At 41.5% G+C, this 19,657-nt stretch overlaps 1 long non-coding RNA gene across 2 annotated transcripts; it reads left to right on the top strand.

Annotated features, from left to right (window-relative positions):
• Nucleotides 1–1,288: 1,288 nt before the first annotated feature.
• On the top strand, nt 1,289–12,869 carry LOC111090731. Of its 2 annotated transcripts, none has more exons than XR_005353166.1 (4): nt 1,289–1,376; nt 4,271–4,381; nt 4,822–4,858; nt 12,710–12,869. It is a non-coding gene; the product is annotated as an uncharacterized LOC111090731 (long non-coding RNA). The 2 variants fall into 2 exon arrangements; XR_005353165.1 differs by lacking the exon at nt 12,710–12,869 and adding an exon at nt 5,359–6,032.
• Nucleotides 12,870–19,657: the final 6,788 nt, after the last annotated feature.

Raw genomic sequence — 19,657 nt, 5'->3', positions numbered from 1 at the left:
GGGTTCCCGGTGGCCGCCCTCGCGGGTGGAGGCTCCCCCCACCTGTGTTTGCGAGAAGCCTGAAGGCTCCCTTGTCTGTTTCTAAGCCGTTTGCCTATGCCAGAGTATGCATAACAAGATCGGAAACATCTCTATTATAACTTTAGAGGCCCTGTGTGCCGTTGCAGCGTCATTTTGTTGCCTTTCCTTTTCTCCCTTGGATTGTAAAGATTGGCTACTGGCTCCGGTCTTTGCAAAGAGGCATAAAAGGGTCATTTACTGGCTTTCGGGATAATTTATCCAAGTGGATTTTCAAATATTTTGTATAAACAGCTTGTAAAAAAAAAAAAAATGTAGCCTAAATGCAACAGTCACATCCAGGGGAACTTCGGAGGGAAAAGATGTTTTCAGGGTTGGTCGGTTTCTTTTCTGTGATGTCATTGGGGTTTGGTAATATGTTATGTCATTGTTATTACTAAGCATTTAGGAAGTGATTAACTAACTGCACAAGTTGTTTCGGTTGGCTTTACACAGAAAAGTAGAGAAGCAGTCTCTGAAGGGATGCTGTGTTTAAGATAAATTTAAGACAACAACTACTGATATAAACACTAAATAAAACTAGAAATGATGAAGCCCCTGTGACAGAGGTGGTGTATCAGGGCCTTCAGTGGTTAGTGTATAGGATGCCACAGTGTAGTATTTAAGAACACAGATTTTGAAGCTAGACTGCCTGATTTCAAGTCCTCACATTCCATGCAGCTCCCTGACCTTAGGTAGGTCACTTACACTTTAGTTTTCTGATCAGCAACATGGAGAAGCTGAGCCCAGCTGTCTCAGAAGGCTGTTGTGCTTATTAAATAGGGTGTATATAGCATATATTAGAGCAAACTCTTTGTATTATTTATATAGATCATAGATTCATGTCTATAATATATGTAATATCTGAAAAGAAAAATTAGCAGCAAAATTACAATAAGTGTATTGCCTGGATGCTAATTATAAAAGCCTTGTGCTTGATCAAAGATGCTACTACGAGAGAGCGTTGGCTAAGCCTGGTTTCCCTATGGTTGAAAGCAAAATAGGGAAATGGAAGCATTAACAATAAATAAACATTTATTTATAACATTTATGTTATAACTATAACATATAAATGGAAACATTTATATATTGGTGGATTTTATTTAGCCAAGGGTTTATGTAGTGCTTACCATGGGCCGGGCTCTGTTCAGAGGATTTGCAAATATTGGCATATATAATTGTTTAATTAAATGGGTTCTTTTTATTCCCATTATTTTTTTTCAGATGAGGAGACTGAGATATCGTAAGGACTCCAAATCACACCTTGTTAGTTGCAGAACTGAATTCAGATGGTCTGTTGGGCTTCTTGGCCAGCGCTGGTCAGTGTTACACTATGATGCCTTCCTTTCCCAGTATGTACAAATTAAAGTCACAGCAGAATATTTTGCCACCATACTTACACAGCTTTGAGCACAGAAGAGTAAAAGGAAAAACTTAAATATGTTTCTTTACTTGCTTGCCCCAGCTGACTCAGCAACTATTGGATCCTCAATAGTTGTGCATATCAGACACAAGGCATGAAGGAAATCCTAGGGTGAGAGCCAAGAGAGCAATGAAATATGTTTTAACTTTTCTACAAGGGCAAACGTCTTGCCTCCCATTTGCTAGTTTTCCTTACCAACTCATGGGTTCATACCATTATGAAGCTGGAATGGGCCTTCGTACAATGCTTCTCAAACCTGAAAGTGCATATGGTTTGTTCTGGTAACTTGGTAAAGATCCTGATTCTTTCAGTCTGGGTGGGATGAGAGTCACTGCTAACAAGCTCCCAAGGGATGTTTCAGGTTCCTGGATCACAAGGCCTTGGAGTTCTTTGTGTCAATGCCTTTATTTTACAAAAGGAAACAATGAGGGCTAGGAGGTACAGAAGCTTGCCTATGGCCTCATGCCTAGAGTGAGATATGTTAGAGAGCATACCCAAGAAGACCTCGAACATTTCTGTCACTCACAAGGAGCCTTAATCCTTACAACATCTTCCTGGGGTTTTTTCTCTTCTTCTTATAAGAAAGTAAGATGAAACACAAGGAAAAAGGAAAATGACTTAATTTGAGCCTGTTCAGTAAAGTGTGCTACACTTGGAGTGTAAGGTAAGCTTCATCTCAACCCTTCTGGCATCACAGTCCCCCTTGAGAAGTGTCATGTAGATCAGACAATTAGGGACGTCCGTGCTCTCAGCACTAACGTGTGTCCTAGACACAGATTCAGGCACATCAGTCTCTAGGTCCTGTTAAAATTGCCCTTTATTTTGAGAACTTCTCCCCTCCATTTTAGCAACTTAATTTAGAGGCCATTAAGTAGAGTTTCAGCTGTGAAAGTCACATGATCTTTTTTATTGAGGCTATTTGTAGTGCTACTCTTGGTCCCAAGGACCTTTGAGGAAAGCACCACTGATGTGATGCCACGTGATGTTTCTGTGTTTTGACATCTGACACTTGCCATGGAAAGATCCATTTCACCTATTTACTGATTTCTACCTCTGATGTCATAGAGGATTTAAGGCCATTTAAAATTAAATGTTAGCAGGGATCTTAGTTGGCCTAGAATTTGTCTTGTCAGAGCAATAGAAGCTCTCCCAGTTGCTGAGCCTCTACTTGGGCTGGGGTCTCAGTGTCTCTCCTCTTTTTCTTTTTAAGATTTAATTTATTTATTCACGAGAAATAGAGAAAGGCAGAGACACAGGCAGAGGGAGAAGCAGGCTCCCCGCAGGGAGCCTGATGTTGGACATAATCCCAGGACCCCGGGAATCATGCCCTGAACTGAAGGAAGACACTCAACCACTGAGCCACCCTGGCATCCCTCTCAGTGTATCTCCTTAAATCCATACACTAATCTGCTTCAGTTCAAAACTATGAAGATGAGAAAACTAGAGCCCAGGGAGTTTGTGACGTTCCCAGGGCCAAACAGTAAAGAAAATGGCATTGCCAAGCTTCAAAGTCAGATCAGCCAGATCTCAGAGCATTGTACACAGCTTTGTAACTCTTGGACAAATGCAGATTAGTCCTTTGGAAATCTCTGGACAGATTTTTTCGAGGTGGGTTGGGGTTGTTTTCGTTGTTGGACCTAAGATCGGCCCTGGACAAAAATAATAAAGTAGGCAACTTTCCCCCATCTCTTTCCCTTGTTCTTCCAGGTCCTCTGGAAACCAGAGTCTGTTTTGTTTTTCCAAAGGCCAGCAACAGCCCTTTCCTTCCTCTTTTTTTTTTTTTTTTTTTTTTTACATCTTCAGTACCTCATTTTTTCTCAGCTAGCTCTCATATTCAAAGTAATATCTGGGAGGTGTCTGGGTGGCTCAGTGGGTTGGGTGTCTGCCTTTGGCTCAGGTCATGATCGCAGGGTCCTGGGATGCAGCCTGCTTTGGGCTTCCTGCTCAATGGGGAGTCTGCTTCTCTCTGCCTCTGCCCCTCACTCTCTCATGCTCTCTCTCTCTCAAATAAATAATCTTTATTTTTTTAAAGCAATATCTGCTTCCATTTATTTGCAGGGAGACTCTTATTTTAAGTAAAGCTATTTGAAGATAAAGGAGTGCAACCCCAAAATTCTCTAGTTGGGTTTTTGGCATTCACTGGAAAAGATTGACTTAAAGACCTTCCTTTAAATACTACTTTGGAGTTGTCTACCTACTTTCTCTTTATCGGGGTTTCCCCACTATGGCACTATTGATAGTTTTGACCAGATAATTATTCCCTGCTGTGAGGGAGTCTGTCTCTAGACATTGCTAAATGTCCCCTGGGGCTGGGTACACAAAATCAACCCCAGTTTGAAGGCACTAGTCCTCACAAAAGTTAAGTTCTGCTAAAAGTGATGATATAAGCAGCTTTTTGTCTCTTAAGAACAGAACTCACTTGTAACAGACTTCAGACTCTGTGTCTATACTTTGGTAAGCCTATGACTGCCTGAAACATAGATGTTGAAAAGTAAATAAATTTTTTTTTCTCATTCATTAAGAGGCATGACTTCTCATTCCTACTTCCCTATAAATATTATTCTGCTTTTAAAAACATAACACAGTGCAGTGGATAATAGCATAGTCAGTGCTGAAAACGGATCAGAGATTACATTTCAACTCTATTAACTGCCTACATAAGCTTGGGTGCGATTAGTTTTTGTGGATCTCAGTTTTCCCATTTGCAACAGGGGACTTTGTTATAGGACAACATCTTCTTCACTTGTCATGCTTCTATAAAAGGGGTATGATTTCCACTCTACTTCCCAGACAGGAGAAATTGTCGGATGATGGAATGAACACATTGGACTTCTCCCTGGCCCTCCCTCCTGCCTTCCCAGGGATGAAAGAGCCTGTTGACAAATTGGGTGATGGAACTGGGTGAGTCAGGCTCAAGACCTTTTCTCTCCACATCTGCCTCTATGCCATCTGCCCCTGTGGTTTTTCTGCTGGTGGCCAGGTATGACTCAGGGTAAAGTTTTAGGAAACCTGCTGAAGACTCCCGCGGGAGCCCTACTTCTCAATCCAGTTGGAAAGCTGACATTTTGGTCTGAACCTGTGCTCTTCCTTTGAATGTTCCACATTCAAGTTGTAAGGAAATGTTCTCCACGGCTCCACAGCTCTCAGCAGCAGTACCTAGAGCTCCTGTGGAGGGTGGAATTGAGTGCGTAAATGGATAAATACAGATCGCCAAAGTGGTGCCTGCTGCATGGCAGATAAACCCTAGTTACTTCCCATTTAAAACATTTTTATGATGTCTTGCTTTCCTTTGAACAAATTAAATTCTTCTTAAAGCTAAACACCCTTTTACTTTTGTCTAGTTCACAGGCCATGAAGGAGGAACACTGTCCATGGGAGGTAAGAATTCAGGTCTTCACGGCAGTGTGGAAGTAAGGAACCTCATTATTTCACTTCTGAAGTAGTGGCCTGAATAAACTTCACGGTTTATCATTACAGTGGGATTTGCTTAGCTTATCTTAAAACATAACTTCCTAGGGGCACCTAGGTGGCTCACCGGTTGAGCATTTGCCTTTGGCTCAGGTTGTGATCCTGGAGACCCAGGATCGAGTCCCACATAGGGCTCCCTGCATGGAGCCTGCTTCTCCCTCTGCCTGTGTCTCTGCCTCTCTCTCTGTGTCTTTCATGAATAAATAAATAAAATCTTTGAACACTACTTCTTATTTCTCAGAACTGGCAGTTTCTCTGAGAGAATTTTCTCAGGATGATTTTTCTGTACTTCTTTTCTCCAGTTTTCTCTTTTTTCTTACTAATCCTCTCTCGTGTCCTTGCACTTACTCATTTACCTCCTCTCCTCTCTTATTTTTATGTCCTTCCCTCCCTTCTTTGTATTTTGCAAGAGGCAGGTGGCATCAGAAATTTGGGCAAGGGGTTAATTTCTTCATCTGGAGGCTCAGTCTGCTCAGTTCTGGAGTTTCTGCAGGATTCACAGCCGACTCCCTGAATGTGCAGCTGCCTGCGTGGTTCTCATGGGCAGCGCCCTTGAGTGACACACGGAAGGGTCCTCGCACTGAGACATCAAGAGGCCAGGGTTCCAGGCTGGAGGATGCTGACAGTGAAATGTGAAAGGTGAAATGTGAACCTTACCTATTCTCTCCCGGTCCCATCCAACTGTTTCTGCAGAGTAAATCCAGTGCGGCATGAAGATAAGAAACCCATACTGAACCCCTCAAATGCTTGTCACCAATCAGCAAACACCTTCTCCCCCTGGATTGGGAGCATGGATACTCCTGTGACTAATTTGCCACATCTTTTTGTAATAACAAGGGATTTTTTTTTACAGGTGTTTATCCCATCTACAGCTTTTTAAAGCAGCATGTTCATTTAAATAATTACCTAGTCATTTAGTTAATGCATTCTTTTTTAAACTTGACTAACCACAGCGTATGTGGTTTTGATGGGAAAAAAAGCCCCCTTTATGTAATAGCACTGTTTTTTTTCACCCCTGCAAAATAAATGCAACACAATTATTTTACTGCAGAGAAATTAGCTCATTTGCAAATGCCACCTCAGAACACAAGAAGAATGGCATTTATTGAAGCACTAATAAAGGCACCATGTTAGAATAATTTTATGCTGACGGGCCCACAATCACTCAATATTTTAAGAGCTGTCATCACACCAGCATGAGCTGCATGCAAAAGTACAAATTTATGCTGTGACATCATGGCATGAAGAGTATAATTGGAATAAAATTACCCAGCTTCTCTCTGGCATTTGCTGGTGTTTCCGAGCCCTTCTCTGCCCACCCAGAGAGGATTTTTGGTTTCGCACCAGCAGCCACACATCCCCTTGAGTGTAGGATGATGCACCAGGTTCCCACTGGTGAGTCCTTCAGGTTATTCTGGAGGACACTTTTCAGTAGGTACTCAATGACCTGTGTGCTGTTGCTGAACGGAGGGCTACATAGACCTAGAAAGCTGAAAGAATCACAAATCAGCCAAAGCCACTCTTTAGATATGGATAATTAAGCAAACAGCCACCACACAATGGCTGAAGACCTCATAGCATCAGTTTTAGCGAAGTTAATAAATTCCAGTCATGGCCTGTGGTTAAATGCGAAGCTTGAACAAATGAGAACGTCTGCATGAAAATCGGGGCTTTAAGATTCAACCTTAGGCCTTTCTACTGAGCAGCTTTCTTCTTATTGGAGCTGGGGGAGGGGGCTAAGAGGTGGGGGGTGTCGAAAAAGGGCACACACTCACCTGTCATGTTGAGACATGACATTCCGCTTGAAATCTCACATCTCCTCTCCCCCTCTTGGGCATGATCAGACATGTTGCACACCACGGAGGGAGGTGTTAGGGTACCCCTGCGGATATGTGGGGTGAGCTCCAGGCATGGGTGAGTATGTTGGGACACACAGGTGTGCCTGTCTGTTAAGGGATTTGCGAGGGAATGCCAGCCGCCCTTGGGGGAGCACCGTGCACCCTTCCCCTCGGTGGGGCTCGAAGGGTGCAGCTGGGCGAGCCTGTCTGCAGCCTCTGGGACCGCTGAATGCGTGTCTTTAGTGAGCTTGATGAGATAGTTAATTTGGATGTAAGAGAGGAAATGTTGTAATTAACGGCCCGATAATTGGTAAACATAACACAGTCATGGGAGTGGATGACAGACTATAGCGGCTGTTTAACTGGAGCGCACAGATAGACGCGTGCACTCAGGCTGTCATTGTTGATAGACTTTGTGGTGGGCACAATGATGCCCCTTCCCCAAGATGCCCATAGTCTAACCCCCAGAATCTGTGAATATGTTACCTTACATGGCAAAAGGGACATTGCGCGTGTGATTAAGAGTCTTGAGATGGGGAGAATATTCTGGATTATCCACCTGGACCCAGTGTACTTACAAGAGGACTGGCAAGTGAAAGAGGGAGGCAGGTGGCTTGGGAGTCAGAGAAGGAAGTGTGATGGCAGAAGCAGGGTTGAAGTGATGAGATCACTGCTTTGAAGATGCAGGGAGAGGCCTCCAGCCAAGGAATGGGTGTGGCCCATAGGACCTGGAAAAAGCCAGGACACAGATGACCCCCACTCCCTGGGGATTCTAGAGGGAATTCAGGCTGCTGACACCTTGATGTTAGCCCTGTGAGATCCATTATGGACTCGGACCTCCCAAACCATAAGATGATAAATCTGTGTTGTTTTAAGTGGCTAAATTGGTGGTAATTCATTACAGAAGTAATAGGAAATGAATAATCTTTTATTTATAAATACCTTAAATACATTGAAAGTATTTAGTTTTTGATGTTTGATGAGTTTTTTGGTTGTCATATGAATGAAAGCTTGATGGCTAAAACACTACACTTTCCAAACACATTAGTAAAAACAAAAAACAAAAAACAAAAGAGGACACCTTCATTTGGAAAAGAATTTTTATTAAAAAAAACAAGTAGACGTAGCCTTGTCTATAGTACATAACAAGTACTCACAGACGTGATGAGTAGTGAGAAAGTACCCGGCTTTGGCATCAAATGGACCAGGGTTTTTGTACAATGCTGTGTGTTTTGGGTAAGCCTGCTAACTCCTGAGCTGTTGATGCCACACTTATCAACTGGAGATGATAATAGTTTCTTCGTAGACCTGTTGTAAATAAAATTCCTAGTAGTGTGTAGTACATAATAGGCAATTAATCAATATTAGTTTCTTCTCTTGCTTTATCTACATTTAAGATGTGGCAATTTTAAACATGGCTGCACATTCTTTGACAGCATCAAGAGGTGGTGTCTGGGTCTCCTCTTTTTGAACCTGGGTAAGCCAGGGATGCTTCAGCCCAGACAGTACAGAAGAAATGATGCCATATGATTTCCTAGTCTAGATCAGGAAAGGCTTTATTTGCAGAAATCATCACTCTTGGTGCCCTGGCCACCAGGTACAAAGTGACCACTGTGGTGCTTCCACACTATGAAGAAGGCCATGCCTCTGAGACAGGCACAAGTAGGCAGTTTAGTTGACGGCCCCATCTGAGCCCAGCTTTTGCGTCATTCCATGTCAGGCACCAGATGTGCAAGTGAAGATGCCTCTAGATGATTCCGGATCCAGCTGTTCCAGTCACTCGAAGCCACTCATCTTACCAGATGAGACCCCAGACATCACGGAGTAGAGGAATTATCTGACTGTGCCCAATCCACATTGTTGACCCACAAAATCCATGAGCAGAATGAAATGGTTGTTGCTTTCTGCCAAGGCGGGCTGATTGCATGGGCTACAGCAGACTCCTGGAGCAACAAATTCGTGACCACTGTTGGTGACAAAGGAAGGCAGAACAGTGTGGTGCTAACCAGAGCCCATTGCAGATCAGCAAGTCAGAAATGAAACACAGACAAATGTACTTCCATAGTACTTGCAGTCTCTTTGTGAAAAGTAGAGATGACTGTAAATGCTTTTATTTGTATTTCTTCTAACTGTAGTGTACTTAGGACAGTCTCTTCCTTCTCATTCTTCTAAATTAAGACAGGAGCCATGCTTTTAAAAACATCAGAGAGGATAACTTCTGGATCTTCTGGGTCTATCCCTGCCTCATCAGCAGATGATTGCTTGAAAATATAAATCTGGATGGTAACACTGGCTCAAATGTGAGGAGACAACGTCCTGTTTGTCCAGATGATTAATTAACAAACCTTGGATTCCTGACTCCCCTTTGTAATGGCTTCTTTATTTGTGTATTACTGTTATCTCCCTCCTGCTTCAGATTTGAAATACAGTATTAATCATATGCTAGACATACAAACAAAGGGATTGCAGCTAGATCATATTGATAGGATCACGCTATTTGTGTTACACAGAACCTAATCTCATCCCTCCATTTTTGGATGACTTGGCATTGTCTCTCGAATCAGCTTCTTGCAGGATTTCCAGCGGGCACAGAAATGGGAAGCTCGCCCAGACTTCACAGTTTGGCAAATGTAATGAGATAGACCTTACAATGGCTGCATGTATTTTCATGGACCGCCCCCCCCCCCCCACATTCCGTTTTAATTTAAACACATATGTTCATTATTTTTGAAGTACATGCATATGCTTGACTATTTATTTGGAAATAAACAAAATCATTTTCTTCACAATTATTTTTCAAAAGCTGAGGCTAAAGTAACACAAAGGAATCAATATTGCAGATTATGCACACAGAATAAATGGCTAACTGAAAGTTTTGACAGGTTTACAATATTTCACAAGATGAATGGTTGCCTTTCTTTATTTAATGTGTATCTGAAATAACAAAGTGAAGGAGGAAAATGAGTTAAATTTCTTACCTTATTTGTTAAGTCTTCCTATTATCATGTTACCTTGCCTTGCCTCAGATTCATTTGGGAAATTAGAAATTGTAAAATGCCATTGACTTTCAGCACTATCATGATCTGAATGTGATGAAGAGCAAATCATAAATGGTGAAGTATGTTTCTTGGGAACATTTGGATATTTTCGGCAACTAGCATGACCAAGCGTACACTGCTCAAAGCACATTTAGGCTGCCCACAGGTGGCATTATCTTCCTTTAAAGATTCATTTATTTATTTTTTGGGGGGTGGGAGGAGAGAAAGGAGGGAAGAGGGGAGGGGCAGAGGGAAAGAGTCCCAAGCAGACTCCCCACGGAGCATGGAGCCCGACTTGGGCTTGATCTCACCACCTTGAGGTCATGACCTGAGCTGAAATCAAGAGTTGGATGCTCAACCAATTGGCCCATCCAGGCAGTGCAGTGCTATCTTCCTTCAAACTAATGTGTTCAACACACCTTAGCAATAAAATCTCATTCTCTTTTCATGGCCATGGCATTTGCCCACCACTTCTTCTGGAATCCTCTTCCAGGGCTCCTCACGCTACCGATGGTGGCTTTAGTTATTGTTCCTCTCACTACCAACACTGCTTTCTGAAAAGCTGAAGCCTTTTGAGTCATGTTTCTTTTGCTGTCAAATGTGTCTTCTTTGTTGGATGATGATAGCATCTTAAGTCATTACTTCTTGGCAGCAAAACTCTTTCCATGTTCATACAAGTAATTTATAGGACCTAAATTTCTGGACCAGATTATATTTGGGAAACATGATCTGGGCAATCCCCGATCTGAAGTTTATACAATTTGATGGGTTTTCTGTAAGGAAAATAATACAAAATTCTAGATAAAAATAGGTAAGAAAATGAATGTGTATTTAGAGTGAAAAAAAGAAATCATGACAAATTATTGGAGCCTAACAGATTCAGGTGTTTTTCTTCTGATGTCCTTTGAAGCAATTGGCCAGAAATGATTTCATAGAAATGTTTCTTCTTATAACCTGGCTTCCCCTGCCACCTAGAACATTCTACAGCTCCCAGTGGCTTGTGACACTCTCAGAGTTGAGCGTAAGAAATGCCCTGAAGCTTAAATTCATTAACCTTAGTGTAAATTTTCCTCTGGTCAAGTGACTGGTTTTTCTTAAAAGGTTTTATTTACTTATTTGAGAGACAGAGAGAGAGTGAGAGCACTATTGGGGTGGAGGGGGATAGGGAGAGGGAGAAGCAGGCTCTCTGCTGAGCAGGGAGCCTGACATGGGCTCTATCCCAGGACCCTGAGATCATGATCTGAGCTGGAGGCAGACTCTTTTATTTTTTTAAAGATTTTATTTATTTATTCGTGAGAGACACACGCAGAGAGGCAGAGACACAGGCAGAGGGAGAAGCAGGCTCCATGCAGGGAGCCCCACATGGGACTCGATCCTGGGACTCCAGGATCATGCCCTGGGTGGAAGGCAGGCGCTAAACCTCTGAGCCACCTGGGCTTGGAGACAGACTCTTAACCTACTGAGCCACCCAGGCACCCCAGTGACTGAATGAATTTTGCCAACAGCAAAATAGTACTTTTGGGCACTAAGCTGGATGGGGCCCTGTTGCAACCACCTCCCATGCACTGACTCATTCTCTCAGTAGTACCTTTTGATTGTCCAGACCAAGAAGCCAGACAAGTGGAAAATAATTGTATAATTTCATTTATATAATTTGTGACATATAATATTTATAGACTATTTATAGCTCATACTCAGAGATGAGGAAAAACTCTGTAACTCCTGGCAGGCAAGTTTGTGGCAATGCTATAGACTTCATTAAAATACTCAGAGAAATATTAATATCCCAAAGAATGACATTCTTATCAAGTAATAAATTCTGACTCAAAAGTAAGTATGCTACTGAAAATTGCTATTATTATTTTTTTGATTTAAGAATTCACAGTCAATTCTACCTTGTCCAATTGAAAACAGGGTTTCTTGTTTTTTTGCTCTCTTGTTAGGTTACTCCATACTGTGAGATAAGTAGTATCAGGAAAGGAAAATATTTTCAAGGATATTTAGTCAATAATTTCTAGAAGGTTCAGTTATAAATATTAAATATTCTATTTAATTAAGTTTCATAATTTGTAAATATTTCTCCTCCCATACATGATAGAAGATTATCAAGGTGTTTAGTATATGTTAAACCTGGCATAATGGCATACAAATTGGAAGACATCTTATTAGTTTGACATATATATTAAAACTTCCTAAAGTAATTCATTTTAATATTTTCTGAAGAGTAAATTAAATGAGGTACAATGTAGATTTAACATGGCCAGATTTCAGCCCACACTGAATGTTCACAATGAAGCTCAAAATCATAATGAAAACACAGTTGGAATGGTGACATTCCAAGGGTGGAATGCCAGTTCTGAAAGGAAACAGGTAGTGAGTGAGCTCACACACAGTACTCTGTTGTGACAGATGTTTGCTTAGTACTTTCTCTAGGATTCTGACTCCTTGGGGTTGTTAATTATTTTAACCGTTCCTTTCACTTTTTATTTGTTTAAAGCTTTTAAAAGAAATTCATCATATATGATGTATCAGTCAGGGTCCCAGCAGGAAACAGACTCCACTCAGATCAGCTTAAACAAGGGAACTTAAACAATGAGATTACTTACAGAGGTGTAGGAAGGGGTTGGCACACACACTGAAAATGGATATTGAGGCACTCAGAGAGTAGCAGCTAGAAGCCAGAGAGCCTTGACCTCTAAAGCTTGAAGGGCAAAGGGTGGGGAGAATATTATCAGAATCCAATGACACTTGGCATCATGAAGAGGTGACCACCCATGGGTAGTCATCATAAAACATGACTGCTGATAGAGAATGGCCCAGAAGCAAGAAGAGCGGAAAGAAATACCCCAGCCTCTCTCTTCTCTCTTTCTCCAATTTCTTGCCAGTGCCCTCTACTCACCTAAAAGAATCAGAAGGTAGCTGGAAGCAGACAACCACAGTGATGTAGAGCCTGGAGCACACAGTATGGAAGAGAAGCGCCGAAGAGATATGGGTGGGGAAAAGTGGAGAAGAATAGACACCGTGACTTCCGCTGATCCTCAGTTTGAGATGGTGAGTTATCAGGGTAAATATTATTTCCATTTTATCAAGGAAGAAGTAGCATACGTAGAGTATGACCTGTGAGCTATAAGAAGTGATTTTAAATAACATTTTATTGCCTGAGCCTAGTAGAATGCTCACATGTTGTAGGCACTTGATAAATATTTGTTGAATGAATTGTGTATTGATTGATTACTGCATTTTGTGCAGGCATTGTGATTGGATTTTATACTCTTAGATGATTTATACTTAAGCTAGACCGGCTCACATAACCAATTTGGCCATCTCTCCTTTAAAAGTTTTTATAATAAATGAGAAAAATCTCTAACTAGATAGCTTAAAATTGTTTTTCACATAAACTTTCAATTAAGAAATTTGTAACACTCAACTAGTTATTTCTGTATCAATTAAGCATAGACTCCTGAGTATGCCTGACTATATAATAAATGACATTGATACACTAGGACAAAATAAGTATATGTAAGTTGAATCAAAGTTTAAACACTCTAATAGGAACCCCATATCCAAAGAATGATATTTTGTGTTGTATTGTAAAGCAAATAATCTCTGCAAATTGTTATGTTTGCAAACCTGAATGTTCAACTCTTGGTTTGGTCAATAATAGGTATGTCACAGCTTGGAGTCAGATCCAAGCTTTGAGGGATTTAGAATTTATAAACAATGGAAGGGGGAGTTCTTTTAAAAAATTATAGAATTACAATTCAAAATTGTTCGATTATCTTTCAGACCATGGGTAGGAGCCCATGCAAGTATGCAAGTTGCTTTACAGATTCTAACGTTTCAGGGTACCTGAGTTGCTCAGTCAGTTAAGTGTCTGCCTTTAGCTCAGGTCATGATCCCAAGATCCTGGGATCCAGCCCGACATCAGGCTCCCTTCTCAGTGGGGAACCTGCTTCTCCCTCTCCCTCTGTCCCTCCTCCCTGCTTATGTGCTTTCTCTCTTTCTCAAATAAGTAAATAAAATCTTAAGGGAAAGAAGGATCTCTAGGATCACTTTACAGCAATGTGTCTGTACTCTTCATGCACATTTGCTGTCTGCCAGCTGTGGGTAGGCTCGATTGATCTAAGCTAATTTGTCATTCAAAATTTCATTATTCTTTTGATTAGAATAGATAAGGTTAGATGAGGTTTAAAAAGCCACCTGAAAAGTTAGTGGTGCATGGGTTCAGCTATTCCCCCACACCACCACGACCTGGTACCATGAAAGCAAGTCTCATACCACATTTAGTCACATTCATTGACAGCTATTAAACAAACATTTACTAGCAAAACAGGAACCAGAAACCAGGGCAGGACTAATACGAGGTGAGTGAGACCCATACCTAGGGCATACAATTTAAGAGGATACCAAAAACTCAGTAGTCAAGATAAATAATATTTGAATAGATATTGTTTTTCAACATCAAAATTAATGCAACATAACCATGATGAAAAAAGAGCAAATGTTTAAAATAAAGATGGGATCAATATTACTGGGTTTTTCTTTTGCATTTGGCTGCAACATGGTTCTGCACAGCACCCCAGAGGATTTTATACAATCTCTTCAGTGAGCCTGCAGCATGAGCTTTCCTTGCATGAAAAGTCCTCTCTAGGCTGGCTCAGCATTCCAGGGGCAGGACTCTACCTTCTAGGTGGTGTCAGACCAATAGAAATACCATAAATAGAAATACCAGAGTGACCAGGTCTGAAGCTGGGATGTCATTCCCTAGGATGGTGCCAGAGGTTAGGAAGTGCTTAGAATGTATTTTTTTTTAGCTAATCCACATATCTTGAATACCATGAGGACTTATTTCCCATGTTCACTCTACTGATGTCACAATTAACACCTAATCCTGACCTTCATTCTGAATAAACACAAGGCGTTGGCTGGGGATGGTGATAGATTAGAGCTGGGCTTGCGGTGGTCCCTTTGGGGAGGTGGCTTTTGCTCATCCCAGTACTATCTGACCTCTCTGTTGGTGGCTTCCTGATTGGCCACCCTTACTGCATTCTTCCTTAGCTCTGCGGCTCTGGCTCACCCTGGGTCATAGCCATGTCATGCACAATAGGCTCTAGGATCTTAAAGCAACTTAGAGGCATTGAGGTCTTAGAGTGAGGCACATGGCCCCGCCCCTGCTCTCACAGAGGGAGCTTTCAGTGGGAAGGGGAGACAGAGACAGAAAAAGAGCAAATATAAATATATGTTATAATATCATAATCGCAGGCATTGATAAATGCCATGAAGAAAACTGAAGCCGTATGAGGGGCTAGGGCCGATGAAAGGCATTGTTTCATTTAGGGGTCAGGCAATCTTCGAAGACAAATGACGTTTGAGCAGGGACCTGAGAGAGGCAAAGCAGGGGAAGCAGGAGCTGTACAAATATCTGGAGCGGGAGAATGTTTCCTGCAAACGAAATAACAAGCACACAAGTAACACGTTAAGAAAATTACCACACTCATGTTGTGAAAGATTGAAATAGGAAAATAGAAAGCACTAAAGTAAAAGTCTTCTCTGTTCTTATTCCTCAGGGATAACCCCTCAGAGCAGTTATTATGCCTCCTTCCAGAAGTTTTTCTATATACATGAAACCCTATATCCTTCCTTGCTTTGTCCTTCCTTCTCTTCCTTGCTTCTTCTTTTCCTCATTTTTTCCCAACCATCTCTTCTTCTTTAAAAATAACCATATGGGGATCCCTGGGTGGCACAGTGGTTTAGTGCCTGACTTTGGCCCAGGGCGCGATCCTGGAGACCTGGGATCAAATCCCACGTCGGGCTCCCGGTGCATGGAGCCTGCTTCTCCCTCTGCCTATGTCTCTGCCTCTCTCTCTCTCTCTGTGTGACTATCATAAAAAAAAAATAATAATAACCATATGGAGTGGGGTGGGGGGTGGGAGCACCTAGGGGGCTCAAGCATCTGACTCTTGATTTCAGTTCAGGTCATGATCTCAGGGTCCTGAGATAGAGCCCTGTTTCGGGTACCATGCTGGGTGTGGAGCCTGCTTAGGATTCTCTTTCTCCCTCTCCCCCAGCCTCTCCCCTCCACTCAAAATAAAATAACCATACCGTACACACTTCCTGGCAATGTTTTAAAATTTTTACAATTTCTTTTAAGTATTTCTTTAATGTCTTCCGTTTTAGCACATGGGAAGAGAAACTTCCTTCTTCATTTCATGGTACCATATGTGTTTCATGGAATGGATATGCCCACATGAACTTGACCAGTCTTTGGTGATTGAACTTTGTGTGAGTTTCCTTTCTTTTGCCTCTTAAAATAATGCTGTGATGAACATCCTTGTATATACTTGGCATGTGTGTATGTGTATGTGTAAGTACACCAGTGCAAGTATTTCTTGCAAATCCTCAAGTCTGAGTTATAGGTCAAATGACATGCACTTTTCTGATTATAATATACATTGCTGAAGTGCCCTACGAAAAGGTTATGATAATTTATATTCCCACTACTCTTTATGAGAGTTCCTGTTTTGTGATATTCTCACCAGCATTGAAGTATTGACAATCATTTATATCTTCACCAGTTGATAAATAAAAATTACACCTCCTTATTAGGCTTTAGTTCACCCTGTGACACAGCATGGCTTTGCATTTCTTTTCTTTTTGGTGAGGATGAATATTTTTTTCTGCAGCGTTTGGCTATTGACTAAGACAAGGGTACTAACAGTAATTGAGGATAGAAATCTGTACCCATTACCTGTCTGATTTCAAGGACTGCCATGAGTACATACTATGTCTTAAGGAGAAAGGTATCCTTTCCTTATGAACTTTATTTCTATCCACTAGAAAATTGCCGTTATAAATAAATCCATGATGAGTATTGTGTAAAAGATTTATGAAGACCTGCAGAATTGTGCAGTGCTCAACCTGCACATCTGTAGGGGACAGCTCTGCTAATATTCCAGTTTAGCTTCTGAGTCTTAGCCAAGATAACTGTTGGCTTCTTGACCTCTAGCTTTCATTCATTGTGAGTTAGCTATCTGACTAAATCTAGGACATGGCCCCGTTTTCTCTTTCTGAGACAGAGTACATTCCTTGGGCTGTCTTACTCCTTTCTTTCTGGCTCATTTAATCTGTCTGCAAACTTAACTCTTTCAGTGATCTGGTGGGTGCCCTTTTGTCACCTTCTTGACAGAAAGAAGTAATTCACATTTTCCTATAGAAGCCCGTGATTTAGGGTCATAACCCCATCAACTTTCCTAAATGCCAAGGAGACACACTGTGATCATGTAGCCCATTTCTCTTTAACAACACATACCATTTTCTTTCTTTTTAGAATATAAGTATCCTATAGGCTTGTGGCACAATACATATGATAGTTAAGATTGATTGAGCACTTACTAAAGACAGGGCACTTTTCTCAGCTCTTTACAGGTGTGAATTTATTTTATCATTTAACCACTAAGTGAATTAGATGTTAATTACCAATAGTATTACTATTATCCCATTACTATTACAACTACTACTAGTATTTTCAGAGGCAAGTAGATAAGGAAGAAATGGTAGAGAAAAGGAAGCAAAAACAAGCAAATGTAAACCTAGGATTAAGGGCAAATATCCCATTCTCATCTTTTCAATAAGGGAGGGCACTGAGTTTACCTACTCAGAAATATAATAGAGGAGTTTAATGCCGTTGGGCAAACTCTACAACAACCCAACCCGCAAGAGGCTGGAGATAATTCAAGCCCTTTAGCTTTAGAATAAACTGATGAGGCTCACAGAAGGCTGTATCCTCGGGAAGTAGGTCCCTGTTGACCTCCCTTTAAAAGTGTACAAAGTTCATGGTTCCCCATGATCCGCTGAGCAAATGTCACATGCCTCTGATACAACTCACAGTCCAACAAAAAAGCAAGCAGGGGACTCTATTTGAAAATACCCAGATGAAAGTATGTGTATATGTGGGGCAGGCTGAGAGAAAAGTTGAGGAGCACAGTATACCCAGTAAGATGTAGAATCTGGGGACTACAAGCAGCCTTGGAAATCAGAGCTGAAGACTCCTGTATTTAAGACTTGGAAACTAAAACACTGCAGGGGGCAGGGAGTGACTTGGCCAAACTCCCATAGCTTCAAGTGGCCCACCACGATGCCCAGAATTGTGCCCTTTCCCGAAGCACACTGCTTCACTACATTAAGAGACAAGGGGCTTCAGTTTTAATATCAGGCCTATTGATGGTTGATTATGCAGCAGTGGGCAAATCACTTTATGCAGTTGCATAGAGATTAGATTTCTGAAGGTTCTTTGCTCCTTAACATTCAATGACCCAGCTGTAAGTTTCCTTTCTAACCCTGGCTCTTTCCTTCCAGGCTCCACATCCATTGAGTCTCCTTGCAGGACTTAAGAATGGCCTTCCTTTGTGAGATGTCTCAGCCTGGGTAGGCAGCAGTCCTGGGGCCCACCCAAGAAGATTTATAGTGTGGAGCTTTCTCTTAGCAGTGCTTTGACAAGGAAAATGGCAGGCAGCCAGCATCCCAAACCAAACAATTGTCAGATGGCTGGGGAAAGAAAAATAAATGTTGAGCGGGGTCAAGAACTCAATAGCTATTTTCAAGGCAGTAGAAGGCTTCCTTTATGGACATTTCTACTGAAGCATCAGTGCATGCCTGAACCTGAGGATCTGCCCCTTCCTGACCCCAAATGCCTGGGGTCCAGCGGCCTGGGTGCATTCGGTGAGCCATCTGCTTAGGCCTGTGGGACCACCACCAGTGAGGGCAGGATTCCAGCTGCTACTGATGGATCTCTGCGGATCTCTCAGGCCAGCAGGGATGCGTTCTGAAACTCTTGCTAGCCATATCGCCAGTGCACAGAGCCGCCCTCCTATTAATCTTGGTATGCAGAAATATGCTTCTCAAGCTCACAGGGGCTTTTTGATGACATATGTTTGTTTCCTTGACCAATTACTCTCTGCATCCATCTACCACACCGTGGGGTTGACTTTTTTTTCCCCTAGATTGAAAATATGAGATAAATGACTTATTTTCACTCTATTCCTCAATCTGGGAGACAGGGTTGCTTTCTACCCCCACCTCTCTCTTTATTTATGTTCATACTTGCATCTATTTTTATATGTTTTATAGATACTGTGTATTTGGGGCCATCTGAGCTCCATTTGTGTGGAGATTCTATACTGGCAAATACAATGTAGCCAATTTAGATTCTTCAGCACTGAACTTAATTTCAGATTTCTTCCTTCTTTTGTCCATCTCTTTTTTCCTCTCTTCCCCATTTCTTCCTCTCACCTTTTTTTCTTTCTCTTCCATTGAAATGTTTTCCTCTGCATCAGTGACAGTAGAGCACAGTGACTACATCAGTAGAAATAAATTTTACGGATGTGTATTTCTTGATTGGCATAATCTCATATTTAATAAGCCTACTTATGAAAAAGGCAGTGTGAATTCATAAAATCTGTGCCCAATGAGAAGAAAATATATTTTATTCCTAGGAAAAACTTGAAAATAGCCAGAGGATAAAACAGAAAATATCCATTTTGAGGTGTTCTCTCAAGCACAAATGCCTTCAAAGCTCATCAGATAAATGTGCTTACCCATTCAAGGTGAGGCCATTGGGAATGGTGGAGTCTGGAGTTGAGCCAGAATGTCATGCCTAATATTCAAATTTAGTATTAATTTATTAATTTTTTTTAATCCATCACATCAGCTACTCTAAGTTTGTAGACTCAGGGCAGTACTTTTGCAACTACTTCTTTAGGTAATTATGACTTCTATTTTTTTTTTTTTTTTTTTTTACTTCTCTGGTAAAACTTATGCTTGTCCTAGAATAACTT

Source organism: Canis lupus, chromosome 1 (genome assembly GCF_011100685.1).
Source record: "Canis lupus familiaris isolate Mischka breed German Shepherd chromosome 1, alternate assembly UU_Cfam_GSD_1.0, whole genome shotgun sequence".
In the NCBI taxonomy this organism is placed as follows: Eukaryota; Metazoa; Chordata; class Mammalia; order Carnivora; family Canidae; genus Canis; species Canis lupus.
The sequence above is the reverse complement of the archived record's forward strand: the minus strand, read 5'-3'. Positions and strand labels throughout refer to the sequence as shown.